Source organism: Periophthalmus magnuspinnatus, chromosome 11 (assembly GCF_009829125.3).
Source record: "Periophthalmus magnuspinnatus isolate fPerMag1 chromosome 11, fPerMag1.2.pri, whole genome shotgun sequence".
Lineage (NCBI taxonomy): Eukaryota > Metazoa > Chordata > Actinopteri > Gobiiformes > Gobiidae > Periophthalmus > Periophthalmus magnuspinnatus.
Window position 1 is genome coordinate 19386775 of NC_047136.2, and position 21333 is coordinate 19408107.

Consider the following 21333-nt stretch of genomic DNA (forward strand, 5'->3'; position numbering starts at 1 on the left):
GCACAACACTTTGACTTTGAGACACTGTAAAGATCCTGCAGTGGAGAGTTTATGTTTGTGGTGAATACAAGTTTCAGCTCTGGACACGCTGTTTCTTGATCTACCTGTAAGATACACTGCGATTTGTTTGGGCACATGTAGGACTATGTTAAACTTGAGTGCTGTTTGGACACATGTAGGACTATGTTAAACCTGAGTACTGTTTGGACACATGTAGGTCTATGTTAAACCTGAGTGCTGTTTGGACACATGTAGGACTATGTTAAACCTGAGTACTGTTTGGACACATGTAGGACTATGTGAAACCTGAGTACTGTTTGGACACATGTAGGACTATGTTAAACCTGAGTACTGTTTGGACACATGTAGGACTATGTTAAACCTGAGTACTGTTTGGACACATGTAGGACTATGTTAAACCTGAGTACTGTTTGGACACATGTAGGACTATGTTAAACCTGAGTACTGTTTGGACACATGTAGGACTATGTTAAACCTGAGTACTGTTTGGACACATGTAGGACTATGTTAAACCTGAGTACTGTTTGGACACATGTAGGACTATGTTAAACCTGAGTACTGTTTGGACACATGTAGGACTATGTTAAACCTGAGTACTGTTTGGACACATGTAGGTCTATGTTAAACCTGAGTGCTGTTTGGACACATGTAGGTCTATGTTAAACTTGAGTACTGTTTGGACACATGTAGGACTATGTTAAACCTGAGTACTGTTTGGACACATGTAGGACTATGTTAAACCTGAGTGCTGTTTGGACACATGTAGGACTATGTTAAACCTGAGTGCTGTTTGGACACATGTAGGACTATGTTAAACCTGAGTGCTGTTTGGACACATGTAGGTCTATGTTAAACTTGAGTGCTGTTTGGACACATGTAGGCCTATGTTAAACCTGAGTACTGTTTGGACACATGTAGGCCTATGTTAAACCTGAGTACTGTTTGGACACATGTAGGTCTATGATAAACCTGAGTACTGTTTGGACACATGTAGGTCTATGTTAAACCTGAGTACTGTTTGGACACATGTAGGTCTATGTTAAACTTGAGTGCTGTTTGGACACATGTAGGCCTATGTTAAACCTGAGTGCTGTTTGGGCAACATACATTTTTCAAAACCATCTCCTGTATATAAACCCTCTTCCAAAATGTCCAAATAACTGTTGAGCAATAATATAATGTGACTATGATTAATAAAAAGAAGTTTTATTAGTTTATTAGTTTACCTGAAGCTTCTGCCTCAGGTAAAGTTCCAGAATGAGCTTTAGTTTCCCTGCCCTCATTATATAACATGATTTTAATCAGCACCTGTCAGAACCGGTTACTCCGCGGAGACAGTGGAGCAGACGGAAACACGGTTAACAGCTCCCTCTAGTGGCGGACACTACTGATGTGAAAATGAAGTTGAAGAGCTGTCAGGTGCCCTCCCATCCTCTTGTATGCCTGTGTGTCAGATGCCCTCCCATCTATGGCTATATCCCAGCGTCAGATGCCTTCCATTCTTCTATATCATTGTGCACCAATCTCCTGTATCCCAATGTCACGTGCCCTCCCATCCTCCTATATTCCTCTGAGCCAGATGCCTTTACATTTTCCTGTACCTTTTTGCCAGATGCCCACCCATCCTCCTGTGTCCCTGTATGTCAGATGCCCTTTCATTCTCATCCGTCCCTGTGTGTCAAATATCCTCCAATCCATGTGTCCTGTATCCATTTGTCAGATGCTTTGCCATTGTCCCATTACTATGTGTCAGATGCCCTCTCATTCTCCCCTCTGGTCTCAAAAAATTCGGATGTTGTTTACTTTTTCACAAAAATAAACCCTCCAAACCTCATGTCCCGAATGCGCTGAAGGGAAGACCAACCCCGCCCTCCTATTGGTCCTTCCTCTGTGACGTACGAGTCCGGGGGCGGGCCTTGTGTCTCTGATTGGCAGGTCTTCGTGCGGTAGTCTGCCTCGGGACCCGGGACCGACACAGCCAGGGGGGTTTGAACGTCCAACGAGCGGCGACAACAACACACAGCGAAACCGAGCGCTAACTCCCGCATCTTGCTTCTCTCAGGTAAGCTTCCCGGATCCCCCTCACTCTCCTCCGGGCAGCAGCAGCCATCCATGTCCGTGCGCCGCTCGCTCGCTCCGGACGCGACACAAAAGCACTCATCTGTAGTGCGAGTTTGACAGGAGGACGTATTTACCCGTGACACCCGTGGTCATCCGTGGATCGCGTTTTCCAGATTTTTTGGCACTTTTACGCGCGCTTTTAATCAAATTTTACCGCGTTTATTTATCACGAGGGCAGAGAGAGGGAAGTAGGATGGCTCTTGAGCGCACGCCAGAGCCAAAGAGTGGTTGCTGACAAAAAATGGCCGCACGTGTGTTGGGATGTTGAGATTGGCGTGAGAGTTGTAGCGTCTGGTTTGTGCGTATTTGGCACAGGTACAGTTCGGACGTGTGGATGGACACCGTGCGCCAGGGGTGACGGGTGGCTGGGTACCGGGCAGCGCTGGAGGAGACATGATTTGGCTCAAACTAGATTAAACTTTTATGGGTACAATTTAAAGGGACAGGCGTTTCTGGGTTAAGGGTATTGGTGGGCAGAGTAGACAGAAATTGTACTCAAGTAAGAGTAACGCTACTTCAAAATAATATTACTCAAGTAGAAGTACAAAGTAATAGTCAAAAAAAAGTTACTCAAATTAGAGTAAAAAAGTATATGAGGAAACTATCTACTCAAATAAGAGTCATTTAAAAAATAACTATCGGGGCAAACATTGAATTTATACTTTGATTTTGAAGTGAATGTAATTTAAAAAAAAAAACCCAAAAACAAACAAACATTAAATACTGCACAAAATCTGGTATTTATAGACACAAAAATGAGACAAACTAAATCATATTGGAAGGAGCGCTGCAAGAAACACAAATGTTCAAATCATTTCATATTGTCAACACAAAGCTTTTGTAGACTTACTACTTTTAGACTCAGTGGGAAGAGGAAGCACAACTTTCACTCAAGCAACAGTACTGTACTTAGAACAGTACTTCAATAAAAATATTTCTTTATTCAAAGTAATATTACTCAATATTCCTTTTTTAACCAGAAAAAGTTTTGTGTGAAATAACTGTGGTGAGTGTTATAAATGTAAAAATGCAGGCGTAGCCTAAAGTTCTTTACAGTTCCCATTCTAAATTGCATTTAAAAATGTATTAGTAATAGATGTGTTGTCATGACTCATTTCACATTTCAAACTCAATTTTGATACTGAGGAATAGACTCAATACTCAGTATTGATTTTTATATCATGATGATAATAAAAACAAAACAAAACACTTTTTATTTAGACAATAGAAAGTGATTTTCAACATTAAATCACAGTACTTCTTTTCTATTCCCATGTGACCTTATATCTGTGTAATCCCTCAGTGTCCAGAAGGCTCCACAGTGGTCCATGGGTGTATACTTGATCTGATACAGCTCGACATCATTCTAAAGATATTCAGGAAAGGTTAAATTCTGTCCTGTGAATGTAACTTTTTTAGTATTGATACCTCTGAGGAGCAGACAGGAGCAGACAGGAGCAGACAGGAGCAGACAGGAGCAGTGGCAGTTAAATGTCAGGTACAGAACAGGACTGAGATCAGCTTCAGGGTTGCTCTAGTTTTTCTTAGAAATAACACAGTTGAAATGATTTGTTGATATATTGTGCCTGGGGTTCTAACTTTAGGCCAAATATTAACCAGTTTGACAACCGTTTATTTATTCTCTATGGCTCACTGAAAGGTGAATGTTAACCTCTCTGCTACCAAGAACAGTTTAGTCATAACACAGTTCTGTTTCATTGTTCAGTCTTGGATTGGTCCTGGTTCAGTCCTGGTCCAGTCCTTCTGGCCCTGGTTTAGTCCTGGGTTAGACCCGATTTATCCCTGGTTTAGCCATCATTCAGCACTGGTTCAGCACTGGCTTAGTCCTGAGTCCCGGCTGAGTCCCGGCTGAGTCCCGGCTGAGTCCCGGCTGAGTCCCGGCTGAGTCCCGGCTGAGTCCCGGCTGAGTCCCGGCTGAGTCCCGGCTGAGTCCCGGCTGAGTCCCGGCTGAGTCCCGGCTGAGTCCCGGCTGAGTCCCGGCTGAGTCCCGGCTGAGTCCCGGCTGAGTCCTCCTTCTCATCGTGTATTTCACAAGCCAAGGCAAAATTCCACACTCATTCAAAAATATTCCACACCTCTCGATGTCTGTGTCTCCCTGGCTCTCCATTTGGGATCTCTCTCTTCTATAGAGCTTTGGCAGAGATCCAGATATTACATAATCTAATCATAATTTATAGCAATGTTCCTGTATTTTAAAAACTCTGGACTTGTTAGAATTCTATAGTGAAATTTTCTGCCAGATTGCAGAACATCCCTGTAATTACTGAGACTACCCACATAAAACAAAAACTTGCACAAAGTTCAGTGTCTTTTCTGTCAGTGTAACTACTTTTTTCACTATAGTTCAAGCACAAGTGTGGAGCCAATCCCAAACAAATTATGATAATATTCAACATTTGTGACCCCTGCCCTCTATCTGAAATGATGACATCATCAAATTAAAAATAAAAACTAAAATGTGAATGCAACTTATTGTTGACATTAAAGAAACTGTATGTATGTTCAAATCAAATATAGCTCTTACTGATGATAACTGGTAACAATTGTAATGCTGGTTTATTCTTAATTACAAAATAATTTGGTGTTTTACCTAAACCCCAGCACCTGCAACCGATCATGAATCAGTGCTAGTGCAGCCTCTGCAGCTCAGTGAGTGAATTCTGGAAGTTCTAAGTTTTCACATGAGGCCTGTCCATAAACTGAGAATGAGAATATCTTGTATGTGTCCTTTATCTGCAGGTTAAGGCTCTGGGAACACAGGTGATTGCAATACATTGTTTCAAACTGTAACAGCGCAGGATACATACAGTCGTTTAAAGGTTTAACATTTGTAGATAGTACATTTTCAAATCCAACACATTTTAACATCCACTTCAAGGATTTTCTGCTACAGAACGGCTGTTTGGTCTCACACATAATAGGCTCTGTGTTTACACATTTTCTTGAATGTCTCTCCTCATTCTTCACCCTGTCTCTCTGATTGTAAACTTCTAAATTCTAAATTTTGATGAAGTTTATAATTTGACTTCTGGCAGCAGATATGATATACATAGAGGTATGTTACCTAGAAACCATAATGTTAACAAGGGCCAAAAAGTCTTCCTGGTGTGGAGTTTTCTCTGTTGATGACAGAAGTAGAGAGATTCTGTTAGGAGTCAGAGCTACTTCCTGTATTTGTAAATGTACTGATTTGTCCTGTGTAGTACTACTATAATCTGTGTGAGGACATGCCAGAGCCAGACACCACTGATTTCCATTCAGCCTCCTGTCTTCAGCAATAATGTCCCTCATAAATGTCCCCAGTACTGTGTCCTCACTACATCGTCCTAACAAGTGCATGTCTGATCACATTTGTGAGAGTCTGCAGCCAGGAGAGCTCAGGTTACATTGGAGAGGGAGAGAAAAAGAGAGAGAGAGAGAAAGAGGGGGAAGAGGGGAGAGAGAGAAAGAGAGGGGGAGAGGGGAGAGACAGAGGGAAGGAGGGAGTGAGGAGAGAGAGAGAGAGAGAGAGAAAGAAAGACGGAAGAGGAGAGAGAGTTTTTTTGTGTGCCACATACGCTTTAAAGCTATCTGCTTTCTGTAAATTTATTAGATTTTTTGTTGCCAGTAGATGGCAGATGTGAAACCTGTTCCCCACTCCCCCCTCGCCTGGCCCCTCCCACCTCTCCTCACCTGGCCCCTCCCCTGGCCTTTTTCAGGCTCACCTGTGCTCTGTGGCTTCTTCTGTCAGACCAAAGCCTATCAGTTCGCGGTAACATAGACGGCATCTATTGGTGAAGCCTAATTCCAGAGCTTCACGTTGATTAATGTAATAAATGCTTATGACATGTATTTAGATCAGTACGACATTCTTTAGTGTACAGTCCTACTGAAGTCCACAGAAACATCCCTTCTTGCTGTGAGGCAGAGATGTTGCTTGACTTTTTAGGATACTAAATATGTGACTACACCAACCCTTGTTCTCTTCATGTTTCAAAATTTGTCTGTTTACTCATTTAGTCAGCTAGACTATAACATGATGAATAATGATGCACCGATCCAGCTTTTTCAGTTTGGGTACTATGGCTTTAAGTATCTGCCAATATTCAATATTAGCTAATATCAGCACAGAGACTGAAAACGGCTTTTATTTTCTTACCAAACTGATCAAAATGAGTAACTACAGAACAGCTCTATGTAAATGAAAATTCAACCTTTATGAGACTTTCTAGGCCAACTATGACCAGTAAATAAGTCTTATTACATCAGTTTATATCTGTGACCATTATATCGGCTGAACCGGTATTTTGATGCCAATATCTCGTCAGGCAAAGTTTTTAGTATTGGCGCAAATATCCAATACCAGCATCAGATCAGTGCATCCCTAATGGTAAATATGTAAGACACTGCTGTAAAAATGGCACATTGTTTCCAGGGTTAATGCCCACACACTAACACACGCTCATTCATACACCAGTGTCTTGCCCAAGGTCACAACAACGCTACTAATTTGCACTAATCTGAGGAGGGTTTGAACCATTCACCTTCAGGTTGGTAGGAGATTTAGGACAACCTTTCTCAGCCTCATGTCCTCGTACCACACAGTCAGTAAATACCATAATAATACACAACAAAGACCTGGTGTAATGACATAAATGCAGCTCTGTGAGGATTTCTGTGTATTGGCTCAGACCTGTGATTACCGGCGCCAAGCAGGTTTAGTTTATTCCTCACAAACTGTTCATCTTTTAGTTTCAGGTAACTCCAAATCTTTCATAAGCTCCATATAATTACTTTGTTTTGCCTCGTGGAGTGTCCTGAGTCTTGACAAACTACAGTGTGTCTCTATGTATGTCATTTTTTATAACTAATTAGAGTTGCAAAGTTTAGTGTTAATGTTAAATCAATAGACCCCCTGAACGTCTCGTAGCCTCCGATCGCTCCCATTGGGTTCTTTGACCTGCTGTAGACTGGGACAGGAGTGGTCTGACAGGCTTTGGGGCAAAGACGATTTGAATGTGGTTGTTTAGTTTACTCTGACTTCTCTGTACGTGTGAGCGTAGAGACTAAAGTCCAGATTTGTTTGGGTCTCTTGGATCGGGTGGTGTGGCACAAGTGGAGAGCCTGGCTTAATATTTGCTCTTCAGAAATTGAGATTAATGATACTTGTTTTTGTAAATGGACAAGATCAGAGCTTTGCAAACATTTTAACATGTTAAATAAGTTTGATTTCATTTTTTGATGCTCTGTCTGCGTTAAGTCACTCCCCCTTCAGAGAGCTAATGAAACTACTGCACATCAGGTTTGTTAAGTTGCTGTGTACAGATTTGTATCATGTTTTTGTATTTATGGAAAATTGTCATGTGGGAGCATGGGTGACGTAGGATTGTCGGCTTAGCTTTAGACAGAATCGTACTGCTAACTCTAAGGAGGGGTCGAATAGTGTCCAAGAGAGATCACTAAAATACTCAAACATGAATGGATGACATCAAATACCTCTTCAGGCATATTTCTGATGATGGAACATTATAACATGGTAGAAAGCTCCAAAAAGTCAATTTTTTTTCAGAATTTGGCTTCTTTAATAATCGTAATTTAACGTAATTTTAATTTGGACAAAACATACTAAAGCACATACCACAAGACCTTTTTATAACAAAGACAGTGCCATTATTAAATGCAAATGTCAAATGATAAACAATTTCTGATTTCATCAATACACTTTTTTCATAAATATTGCGTGTAGAAGCCTTCAGTCTCCATATTTCAGCTTTTATTTAGTTGCTAATGTATTTAAAAAGTTTCAGTTTACAATAGAAATAGTCGTTTGACTAGTCCACTAATCAAAAAAGTAATCGCTGACCAGTGCACTGTTAAAATAATCGTCAGTTCCAGCTATACATGAAATGATATTTGTTTTTACAACTTTTCTTTATTTAAATTAAAATTATAGAGACTCAAATGCTGCGTTCACACTTGGTCCTGTTTGATCCCAGTTTAGTCCAGATGTTGACTAGGTCTGATGCTGCTTTAGTCCTTGTTAAGTCCTAGTCTAGCCCAGGTTTTGTTTAGTCCCAATTTTGCTGCGGGTTGTGTGTGAAAATATGACATAACCTTAGTTTGGAATCTCTACATCTCTTATTATTCTTTTACTTATAAAGCTGCAAGATTAGTCACAGTGGAATCAAAATCGCAATTTGAATGGGTGCAGTTAGTATCTGTGTAGACTCTGCACACCTGACGGGGCGACAGGTGCGTCGGAGGAGTGGCATTTAATTGAAAGGTTTTAAGAAGACTCCCGCACATCGTCAGAGGGGCCGAAACGCTGTGTTAATAAAAGTGAACCAAGAGTGAGACGGTGCACAGGAGTCAGTTAGCAAATCACAAGGGCTGCAATTTTTGATTTACCATAATTTTCTCCACAAACAACAAAATCCTCTGTCTTATCCTGTGTAAAATGTTGCTAACCCTGTAGTTTATATCTGTACAAACAAGTTCTGAAATGTCCCTGTGTGTCAGATGCCCTCCCTACGTCTCCATGCAGTCTTATTCTGTATAAAAGTTTATATTGGAATCGATATTGAGTACCAAGTCTATTCCTTAGTATTGAAATTGAGTTTGAAATTTTAGTGTCGTGACAGCACTACTTTGAACAGAATCCTATTATTGAAAATCTAATCTCAGTGCTTGCCATGAAAAATTACAATGACATCTTTTTGTTAAAACGTATAGCTCTTGTTGCTTAGAATGACAATTTAAACAAAGATAGTGGGAGGGTTCCTTCTCTACTTCCTGTCTGTGCCAGGATCAGCTGACCTGGGTTCACTCTGCTTCCTGTCCAACCTGACTCATCCGGGTGTGCCCTCAGAGCCGGGACATCCATGGGGCCCTGGAGAGCCTGCTGCTGTTGTATTATTCACACACAGACATGGAGGACAAACGAGGCCAGAGCATGTTGTAAGGGCTGAGAGAGGAGAGAGAGGGAGAGGAGAGAGAGTTGGAGAAGGCAAGTTTATTTGTTTAGCACAATTTGCACACAAGTAATTCAAAGTGCTTCACAGAATAAGGTCATTGAGGTCACACTGCTACTAGTTAGGTCGACGTAAAAGAGCATGTGCTCCGTAGTGATGCACTCAGGCTGGTGTGAACCCAACAGTCGCATTCAGAACCCCAGTAAACGGCCGGTCTGAGAACGCTTGAAACAGGAATTTTCTGAGTGGCTCCACCCGCACTATGACTCTGGGCACCAGCAGGAGGCCGGTCCCTGAAGTCCTCAGAGTGTGAGATGGTTCATGTGGCACTAACATGTCGCAGAAGTACTTTGGTGCTTGGCCATGGAGAGACTTGTCATGATAATGACTATATCGACTCAGTATGTCAAAGCTGTGATAATATATTTTGGGGCTCAATATTTATCGTGAGTACAGTTCCTTTGTAATAGTGAGGAGATTTTGGCCATTTTTATGTGATGTGAAAGATTTGAGCTGCAGAGGGTCAAATAAATAACTTCTCTTGCTAATAATTTGATCATTCTGATGTTTGTGTTGCAGCTCTTGCCTATAAATGAGACTGTGTAAAAAATATAGGTTTACTGGGATTATCCTGCTCTGTGTCAGTGGCATAAAGTAGTTTCAGTATTATCTTTTATCGTTATATTTATTTGTAGTGATATATTTCGCGTCAAAATTTGTTATCATGAATTGTACACAAACAGAACAAGGGAAGCTAGTCCAGAGACCTGAGTACAGGTGACTTATGTGCTCGTACTTCCTGGTTTTACTCAGGACTTGAGCAGTAGTGTTCTGGATGTACTGCAGCTGTCTCAGTGCTCGTTTGGAGATATCGTTACAGAAGTCTAACATACTGGAGTTGGTTAAGTCTGGTTTTGACAGTATACCTTTGATTTTTGCAATGTTTTTAGATGGTAAAAAGCTGCAGATGTTATTGAATTTTAGAGAGAGACTGGAGGTGTCTGGAGGTGACTGCTGACACTTTCTCTTTGTTTCCGTGGGCCAAAGACTATGACTTCAGTCTTGTCTGAATTTAGCTATAAAAAGTTGTTTTGCATCCACACACTGTTGGATGCAGTGGCAGAGTGAATCCACAGGTCCATATTCACCTGCTGCAGTGAGACATAGATCTGAGTGTCATCTGCATAGATGTGGTAGGACACATTATTGCTGTGTATTAACTGACCTAACAGCAGCATGTCAAGGTTCCCAGGATTGACCCCTGGGGCACCCCAATTGTCAGATCTGAAACACTGTTTCCAATCTCAGAAAAGTACTCCCTGTCTTCTAGATAGAACTTGAACCTGTTTAGTGCAGTACCAGAGATGCCCACCCAGTCCTCTAGTCTCTGTAAGAGGGTCCCATCGACAATGTCAAAAGCAGCACTTAGATCTAATAGGATCAACACTTTGCCAGCATCAATGTTCCAGTGGACGTCATTTGTCACCTTGATAAAAGCAGTCTGTTTTTACTGCAGCAATAATGTGCAATGCAATAATGTCTGAAAAATACCTCACCCTCGTTCTACATAATCTGTGGTTGTACATGTGCATTTGTTCTTAAAGAAGAAGGAGGGAACCACTAGCATGTTGTAAGGACTGTTTAGACTGAAGAACAGATCATATACTCACACTGAGAGAGGGAAGAGACATGGAGATGGGGAAAGAAGAGGGAGAGCAGGAAAAGGAGAGAGGAAAGAGGAGAAAAAGGAGGAGAAACAGGAGAGTGAGAAAGGAAAAGGGAGTAAGCAAGGAAGGGAAGATGAGAAAGATAGAAGAAGTAAGAGGTGTGTGGAGAGGAAAGGTTGGGTAAGAGAGATGAGAAGAAATGGGAGAAAGAGAGTGAGAGACAGAGGAGTGAGATTGGAAGAGAAAGGGCAAAGAGTAAAGAAAGGAAAGAGCGTGAGAGCGAGGAAGGAGGGGAGGACAGATGAGAGGAGAAAGGGAGAGAGGAGAAGAAAAAGGAGAAGAGGCAGAGGAGAGAGGTGTAAAAGGTTAAGTGTTGACAATGTAGTGACAATAATGTAAATTAAAAAACAACACATTTTTGGACAACCAGTAGAAGTTTAACAAATGTGAAAAAATTAGCAGATGACTGATATTTTCAAAAGTGTTGGATCAATTGATTGGTCTAATTATTACTGCAGTGAGTCTATACGAGTTTTGCCATCACAGCAATGCTAGCAGCAACTAGCATGCTAACATGCACTTAGCATGCTAGTGGTACACAGCAGACATATTTTGACCTCAAGAGGTGTAATACAGGGGGAAAAGAATCCAGTAAAGGGCCTTTTTAAGTATATTTCTACTGCATTGCATAACATATTTCACCTCATTCTATCTCTTGACTATTGCCAGACACAAGCTGTAAACTCAACTCCAAATGCCATAACTGTTTATCATATGACCCTTCTGTTTCATATCCCCAACCTCCCTGCACTGTGTGTGCGCTGTTACATCAGACCAGATGAATATAATATAATATAATATAGTATATAGATATAGATATATTAGAAAAGATCTGTGTGAATGGTGTGATGATGGGTGCATGTCCATCTTGTGCAGCTTAATCCTCTTAGAGCAGCCAACTGACCTACATACACAGGACTGCAGGCTCACGGGAGGGGCAGAGGAGGGGGTAGAGGGTTAGAGGAGGGACTATAGGAGGGGCAGGGGAAGAGGAAGAGAGAAGGGTCAGGGGGTAGAGAAGAGGATGAGGGCTAGAGGAGGGTTCCTGGGGTAGAGCAGGGGTAGAGGAGGGACAGAGGAGGGTTTGTGGGGTAGAGCAGGGGTAGAGGAGGAGCAGAGGAGGAGCAGAGGAAGAGCAGAGATGCAGAATAAGGACCGTGCATTAGAGGAGGGACAGTAAACATGACTTCACTGGTAGTACCTCACACGGAATGCAGAGAAAGCAATAAGGGTAGTGAACTATTTGAAAAGTATTTTTTTATTTATATTATATATATATATATATATATATATATATATATATATATATATATATATATATATATATATATATATATATATATATATATATATATATATATATATATATATATATATATATATATATATATATATATATATATATATATATATATATATATATATATCATCAACAGCACACACATCATGCAAGGTTGCAGTGGGGGTTGGGGGGTAGTGGGGTCAGAGGGGCAGTGGCGTGGGGCAGCAGAACGCTCAATGACAAATGTATGAGAGCCCATTAAGTCTGATGCACAGGCCTGAGGCAGAGGCGACCTGACTACATATATCCTCTGTTATATCTAAGGCTGAACACTACAGCTGAGAAAATGCTATTGACAGTATAAAATATACAGTGTGTGTGTACTTACATATACATATGGCACTCAGGTTTAGTTTACCCACAGTTAAACCTTCAGGCAAACATTTTATTGCAAAAACGATTCAATAAAGTAAAAACATAATTGTATTTACATACAAAATGTGTACTTTTAGAATTACATTATTTTGACCTTATCTCTGTTAAGAATGGATCTAGTTTATCTCACAGTAGATCCAGCAACCAAAGGACCTTCTTGCAGCTCCCTTACCCTCCAGCAGGGGGTGTTATTGCCCCCCCAGCACCTCTAGTTCCCATGGTTATGCATTTCACCAGTTGGGGGCTGAGTAAATCAGGGTAACCCTAGGTGGCAGGGGTTACAGTAAGACAGTAAGAGCGTCCCCCTTTTTTTGATTAAAAGTTATAAAAATGTATTAAAATGTTAATTGTCCACTGTGTGCAAAAAGCTCGAGATTGTGTTTTTTTGGTCATATCGCCCAGCCCTAGTATACGGTGAGGGACAGGAGATGTGTGGCCCTCAGCTCCAGTCTTGGTACATATAATTGCACCTACTTTGTTCTGCTTAGAATGTTTTACATTTCGATTACTCCTCAGATGTTTGTTGCATCATTCTTTATGAAATAGTGAACGTTTCCAACTCTAACATGACATGAATGTAATGATGTGACACAATTAGCAGGAAGTGCATCCAAGTTAAAATCCTGCCTGATCAGCAAGCAGCTATGTCACTTTGACAAGATGGATACATGAAAACAGTCTCATAGTAGCCCTGGCCTGGTATCTGCACTTAAATATAAAAATCCATATTAGTGGGTTAAAGTGCTGTCTGCTGCTGGAAGAGCACAATTAAAAGCTCCTTTTTTCTTTACGGTGTGGGGAGAGTGCACGTGTCTGGGAGCCTGCACAAGCCTGGAAGTGTGAATGTTATTTAGGGTGTACTGTACATGCTAATTATGCAAATATAAACATGTGTGCAGCATGTGAACTTTGGAATAATATTGGTATTTTTCTGGTTATAATCTATGGCACATTCAGATTATTATTTAACATTGTGTTCATTCTAAACTACATAAAACAAAGTACAAACATTGGGCGTGTGTAGGGGGTAGGGTAAAATGTAAATTTTGAGGCCTATAGTGTTTAAAGTTGTTTCTTCATTAAAACAAATAAATATAAAACATACCAGGAAGAGATGTATTTTGTTCACAGACGAGGGTGAAATCCTGCAGCTCCAAATGCTCTGTTCCACCCGCTGATGTCATGAGGTGAAGCCCTCCCCATCCAGGCAGTGCTCCTCTTTGTTTTTAAACTTTGTTTTTAACTCCATACACTTCACCAGAGACAGCAGCTGTTTTGAACCATATTTGAACTGTGATTTACTTATAACATGTTACATCAGACCACTTATTTGTTTAATTTAATTGGTTACATCATATATTTTTTTAAATGCACTACTAAATTTTATTATGACAAAATTCAGGTACGTTTTTGGATATGTTTTATGTTATTTAGCCCAGTGCTCTTGTGCCTGTTGTGTTAATGGAGGCCGGATGTTTTTGCTCTGATCCTCTTATAATCATGACCTGTCAGTCATCTGACTGAAACTCCACCCCCTGACTCTGTGCCATCTAATCACAGCAGAAGCTCATTGACTGCTTCCTGATTGTCGAAGCACAAACATAATTGTGTTATTCATGATGGATACTGGATTAATATGGGCTGGTATGGATTTTCTGTGAAAGCTGAGCCAAAACACAATAAGACATTTGTAATATTGATTCAGTTTGTGTAAAATGGTGAAATAGATGAATAAATCATTCGGTGTATAAACAATAAGTACATCTACTGACATTTACGCTAATGCTAAGATGAAGATTTCTGATCTTGTGTGGTTCTGGTAAGCATCTAGTGACTGGTCCTGGTTGTGGTTTGTTAATCAGCAAACTCCAAATGGTTATTCCACAGATGAAAGGAGCAGGGATCCACCAATCCAGTTTCTGATTTCAATACTTGACTCTGTGCTGATTCCAGATATCAGCCGATAACCAGTGCAGAGACTGAAAATGGTATTTATTTCCTTAAAGCAGACTTATTATACAAAATTAACTTTTCAGTGCTTTTAACCATGTTATAATCTTTAATTGCAAATTTTCAAGGCGCCATATTGCTTATCTACCCCTGTTTTCACTGCCACAGGCATAACCTCTGTACTCTGCTCTGTACTTACCTCCTCCAGTTTTATTTTCTTAATCAGTGAAACACAGAATTTGGCAGTGTCATGTAGTCATTTTGGTACAAATGGGGGAAAAAAAAAATCTGACTCGCTAGCCTGATCTGCAGTTATCCATAGGTGGGGTCAATAACTTCGCAGCTCTTTGTTATGATGATGTTCACAGTAACATCAGACGTTTCTTTGATTAAGATTCATTTTAGATGAATATTCAAATTTAAAATGTGAAAATTATAACATAATGATCCACGGGTGTCACAGATTTATAACTGTATAGAAGATACAACCACAATAGATCTTCCTTTACAAAAATAAAAGACAAAACTGATTCAAATAAGATAAGATATGCCTTTATTAGTCCCACAGTGGGGAAATTCCAGAGTGTGTTGCGTAGCTGCTATTTACAACTAACTACAGAACAGCTTTGTATAAATAAAATTTAAAATATTCTGTGACTTTCAAGGCCAACTATATAATAAATCTATTTGCTGTTACATAGGCTTATTACATCGATTTATATATCAAACCACGATATTGGCTGAACCTATATTTGGAAGCTGATAGCTTCACTTGTGAAGTGTAATGTGGTAATACTGCAAGTTCTCCACTGTGGGTTTTAAACTCCATATATCTCCACTATAATCATTTAGATAATTTCAGTTCTAGAAATGCCAATCTCTACTGAACTAAAAGTAAAAGATAGCTGTTAATGTGAAAACTTCTACTACATGACATCACAAGGTGGAACAGGGCATTCTGAGCTTTAGAGATGTAAACAGATTAATAATAAAGTGTTACTCAAACATGTGTGAATGAACCAAAACACAACTCCAGGGATGTTTTTGAGGAGGCTCAAGACTCAAGAGTTAATTTTATGTAGGACCTTTTTAGTGCAGAAAGTACTTACAAAGAATTGACTGGTTTCACCAGAATATATTTGCAATTCATAAATATGTGATCAATGCAGTCTTTGGGTTGTTCCTCTTTTGAAAAGGTCAAATGTTAAGTGCGCATTTCTATCGACCAGGCTCCGTCTGACTGCAGAATCATTCTGTATGCTTTTTAGTTTTGTAAAGAAGGGCTTGTAGCAACTATAACATTTTGCTCTATTGTTTATGATTAGCTTTGAAATAGATTTGGAACTGATTCAGCTTTTACACAAAATAAGAACCAATGGACACACAGGGAGGGCGTCTGACACACACAGGGAGGGCATCTGACACAAACAGGGAGGACATCTGACACACAAGGACATTTCAGAACATGTTTGTAGAGGTCTAAACTACAGGAGTAGCAACATTTAAACAGAATAAAACCCACTGACATTGGCTCCCTTCTAACTGACTGGAGGACATGTCTTTTAGTCCTTCAGAATCATTATTCAATCTGACCGTTGAGGTGTGTCCATTTCATGAGGAGCAGAGTGCAGGGGGATGGTGCTTCCTTAGCCTCAGTAATCTGATAGACCACAGTCAAGATGGCATATTTATGAAGGTACTAATGCTGTTACCCGAAAAATATCTGAAAAGGGTGTAGATATTTCCTCAGTTAGTTTCATTGTAAAATGAAACAGACAGCAGTGTGTGTGGAGCACCGCTGCCTTTTGTCAGTGCATAAAATATTAATTTCATTTAATTTGAGACTCAAATAATTAAAGCCACTGTGTGCAACTTTTTTGTGAAAAATACACTAAAATGTTTTATTTTGATGATGCAGTGGATTTATACAGTGCCTTTCAAGACACCCAAAGCACTTTACAGTGTATTCATTTACTCCACACTCAGTGATGGCAAACGACTGTAACCACAGCTGCCCTGGGGCAAACTGACAGAAGCCAATCTGCACCTCTCCCACCCCCTCCCACCACCAACACTCACACTCACCACATTCATACTAGGTGAAGTGTGTGAAGTGTCTTGCTTAGAGCACAATGCCACTGGCCCCACTGTGGCACCTGGTATCCCCAGCAGTGTCCCATCCAAATACTAACCAGGCCCAACCCTGCTTAGCTGCTGAGATCTGACGATGAAGGCTTTGAAACAAAGTTTTTATTGTACTGAAATACCTCCTTACTGTGAGTGGGCTTGCATCTCCACAAACCTGACTGATTTGGACTGGAGGAGGGCCTCCTCTTGCTTAGTTCCTTGGAAATATTGTAAAGCCTTAGATTACATAACCAACAGTTATCCACAGTGAGGGGATGGGGGTTAGGCACTCCGACATTTGTCCCAGTGTAAACAGTACTTACAGGGAGTACAGTGGCATAGTGAAATCATGAGGGGCTTGTGTGTGAGCCAGTCCCTTAAACACTGCTCTCCTCTGGTCATCAACCCCTCTTTGGGTGAGTCTCGGGTGAGTCTCGGGTGAGTCTCGGGTGAGTCTCGGGTGAGTCCTGGGTGAGTCCTGGCTGAGTCCTGGCTGAGTCCTGGCTGAGTCCTGGCTGAGTCCTGGCTGAGTCCTGGCTGAGTCCTGGCTGAGTCCTGGCTGAGTCCTGGCTGAGTCCTGGCTGAGTCCTGGCTGAGTCCTGGCTGAGTCCTGGCTGAGTCCTGGCTGAGTCCTGGCTGAGTCCTGGCTGAGTCCTGGCTGAGTCCTGGCTGAGTCCTGGCTGAGTCCTGGCTGAGTCCTGGCTGAGTCCTGGGTGAGTCCTGGCTGAGCCCTGGCTGAGTCCTGGAGCTGCTGTCTCATGTTTTCTGTCTGCTGGCTCATGTCTTTTAGCACTGTGTTAGTGTGTGTGTCAGCCTGACTGTGCAGAATAGCAGAGCTCCATCCTCTCACCCCTATAAGACAACCCCACCCGCCACCACCCTTCCATCAGGTTCACCCCCCACCCCTTATTTACTTTGTTCAAATCTAACACATTTACTAATCTTACAAAATAAATTAGATATAAATACATATGCATACGTCCAAATAAATGTTAGACAGAACTACTATATAATTTCATGAAATCTTCTGTTTTTGTTTCTGTGCAGTGTCCGGATGAACAGTCTCTAGGACAGGTCTGGACCACCCACTGGCTCAGGTAAGACCTCCTGTAATTTAGCCTGGTGATGTCATCTGCTTGACTCCATAGAGATAGATAAGTATAATGCTATACTGGGGAACGTTTCAGGTACAGTAATAACATCTCCATAGAGACGGGCAGGCGACAGTCCCTACAACTGTTACGTTATTAAGTTACATTATGCATCTTTAATATATTTTATTTATTTATTTATTTTATTATTATATTTTAAAGCCCATAAACCCAAACTACTCAACAATTGCAAAACCAAGATAGAGATTCACATTTCTATTACATACTTTATTGTTAAAAACAAAAGGTGGCACTTGCTCAATGTTTATTTTGTATTTTGTAATTTTGTTATTTGCAATTTTGTATCATGTCAGCTCCACTTCCATATCTGCAGAGTTTGTGGATATGACAGACCACAGAGGGATAATCCAGGACTGACTTCGAATTAAAATCCTTGTCTGGGACATGGGGGAGGGGCTGTGTGGCAGGGTTGTACTTGGGTGTTTTCCACCACTCTCTACACACAGAACCTATAGTGCGCTTTAAGAAGCAGACACACACACAGTTGGTTTCATGCTCCTTGTTCTTATGATTTATGCATACTACACTCTCACAAGACGTGTGCATTTCACTCTTCCCATCTATGAACCTCATTCTCTCTCCTTTTGACCAGAGGGGTGGATGAGAGTCAGTAGACCTCCTCTCTCTTTTACCTCCCCCTCTCCACTCTCCCTTCTACCCCCCCTGCTCCTCTCTGTACTTCTTATGTAAAGACTTGCACTAGTAACTGGTGAGTGCTTCTTGCTTCATTCATCCCATTGTCAGGATCCTCAGTCAATATTGGCCCACAGGCAAAGAACTGAAAACAAAACTTTTGTTGTCCACAAATATCTAAAGATCCCATGTTCTTCCATGAGTCAGTGTTCCTCAGTGTTTTAAAACTACCATCTACAAGTTTATTAGAATTTTTTTTTTTTTATATCAGCAGATGCCAGATGTGAAACCTGCTGTAAACAAAGCAAACAGAATAAAATAATACAGAATATTAGAAATGAATAATGGTATGCACAATGATATAATAATGATAATATGATATACAGCGATCTAAAAATAACCTGCAATGGGCGAAATCTGCGAAGTAGTCCACTTTATTTTTTATAATTATTCTATATGTTTTAAGGCTGTAAAACCCCTCACCACACACTTTATACACTTTTCTCACACAGGCATTAACATTTTCTCACATCTCTCTCTTGTTCATACACTTTCAAAGTTCGAACCTTCATAGATTATATCCTCCTTCCTCAATGATCACTTTAAATTTGTTGTTCACATATGCCTCTGTTAAGAGAAACACTTTTAAGTCCAAAGCATTTCTGAAATTTGTCAAACCAGCCCTTGCTGGCATATAATGGCCTTGGTACTGTGTGAAAAGTACTCGTCCATGGCCTAGGCTCCGCATCATCCTGCTCCTCGCTGTCATGAATGTCATCACTGTCAGGTTTCAGTACTTCAGAGTCACACTGCGATCGAATATTTATGTAAATTCTCTACTGAACAGAAGACATGACATGGAGGAGACTGATGGACAATGGTCTACATCCCTTAGCCAATCAGGACGCAGAACACAATGCTCGCTCATACACTGTAAAAAAACATGCAAAATTGAACAAACCAACAGGCACTCTGCGGCTACGTGAAAAAGGTCAGCCTTCTACTAATGATGAGATAGAGTAAAACAGTCAACATATTTATCCAAATGCTCTCAAAGAAAACATCTCTCACAGGTTTATATATAAGGCTACTTAAAGCATAATCACAAAGACTGTCAGCCTCATCATTTGGTCTTAAAATGTTTGTATTAACTTGGTTTACATGATCCTAGTTTTTATTTCACTATTTTGTTGGTAATTCAAGATATGAACATTAATAAGAGACAAATCAGGTGTGCTCTTTCCTCAAGGTTGCCCCCACTAACAGCAGGTTTAATTGACACTGTTGCTAAGCACCTGCTCCCTGCTAAACCTTCAACATCCGGATTGGGTCCTTGGTTGCTATGACACTCGCGGTCAGAATTCCAAATATGGGACTCTGATCCAGATTCGCTCCTATAACTGCTCTAGCCTCGATGAGCTCCATTTGACTGGATTCAAACGCTATGGGTGACGTCACACTCCTTTAGTCCACTTCTTTATACAGTGTAAATGGCTTAGCATCTGTAGCAATTTAGCCTGAACGTTAATATAGGTAATAAACAGGTAATAATTTAAGAACAACTTTAAAACACTCAAATTCTTATATAAAAAAATCCTAATATATCCCAGCAAAATACCCACCTGTCTTATGGACGTACACTAATAACTAGAGCTGGACCAATATACCGGTTGGCCAACATTGTCTTTCGGCCTTAAATCTAACCGTACAAAACATGACTACACATCTCTCTAATAGGTTTGTGGTAAAAAAAAAAAGGGGGGGGGGGGGGGGCTATGGGTGAGTTTGTAGTTAATTTAATTGAAAAGGGAAAATAATCCAAATCTGACCTACATAATGGCCCAAAAAATATCGGCAGTGCTTATCGGCCATACCTTGCTCTGGATTCTAAACAATCAGTATCGGCATCAGCTGTGAGAAAACAAAGACATGGTCAATCTCTCTACTAATAACAGAGGTAAAAGGAAACATGACACCACCTCCAACGCACAGATCAACAATAAAAACACAGTGTTTTTTAAGATTTGTCTAATGTTTAAGTACATACTAACTTTGACGTCTTCTCTTTCAATAACCAAATGGTGGTGCAGGAGTGAATATGTGGTTCCTTTGAGCGCCAGGTAGTGTTGAACAACGCAGTGTGTGTATGTATTTATTGTTGATACATTGTAACCCGGGTGAAAAATGCAGATTCTATTCTATTCTATCAGTTCCCTCTCTCTCTCTCATTCCCCTCCGCTGCGTCCCTCACAAATCTCACATGCCCGCTCATGTGACTAGATGCGGCCAATCAGCGAACACCCGGCAGGTGCGAGGCAGGTCGAAGAGCATGCGACGCCGGTACCCACCATCGAGGAAATGCCACATCAGGGATGAGATTCGATTTCATAATATAAAGGGGAATTGGCCAGGTTTTCATTCCCAGATGGCGAGCTACAGACTGACCCACGAACCTAGATCGGGAGAGTTGTGCAACAAGTGAACTGCACCTGCTCTGGTCTTATAGCCAGACCTTTTTGCCTCGCGACTCTACCTCAACTCTACTTCACCCCTACTCTACCTCCACTCCGCCCCTACTCTACCTTTCATCGTCAGGTCAAATTGACCTGGCCACAATCTACCTCCAACATTTTTATAAACTGATTGTTTGAACTTCTGCTGCTCGCAGCATATAGACTGAGGGGGGTTGTGGGCATTGAACTATCACTAGATGAACTTTATCGTTGAATTTCTCACTGATCAATTTGTTATTTGTGTATGGCCATTGTTTGTCTATTGTGTTACATGTTTTTTAATACATGGTACCAAGCTGCAGCATACTGTCTCTGTCACTCTCTCCCTGAGCCGAACTCCTAGTCTTCTGATCCTAGCCCAAGGTATTAACACTATTACTC

The 21333-nt window shown here is 40.9% G+C and overlaps 1 protein-coding gene across 1 annotated transcript in view; it reads left to right on the top strand.

The window, feature by feature from the left end:
* The first annotated feature begins 1961 nt into the window (after positions 1 to 1961).
* Positions 1962 to 21333, top strand: part of pals2b (protein associated with LIN7 2, MAGUK p55 family member b) — a 42314-nt gene continuing 22942 nt past the window's right edge. The window contains exons 1-2 of the mRNA XM_055225543.1: positions 1962 to 2083; positions 17682 to 17731. The gene's annotated coding sequence lies outside the window, so the exon portion shown is untranslated. The remainder of the gene's footprint in view (positions 2084 to 17681; positions 17732 to 21333) is intronic.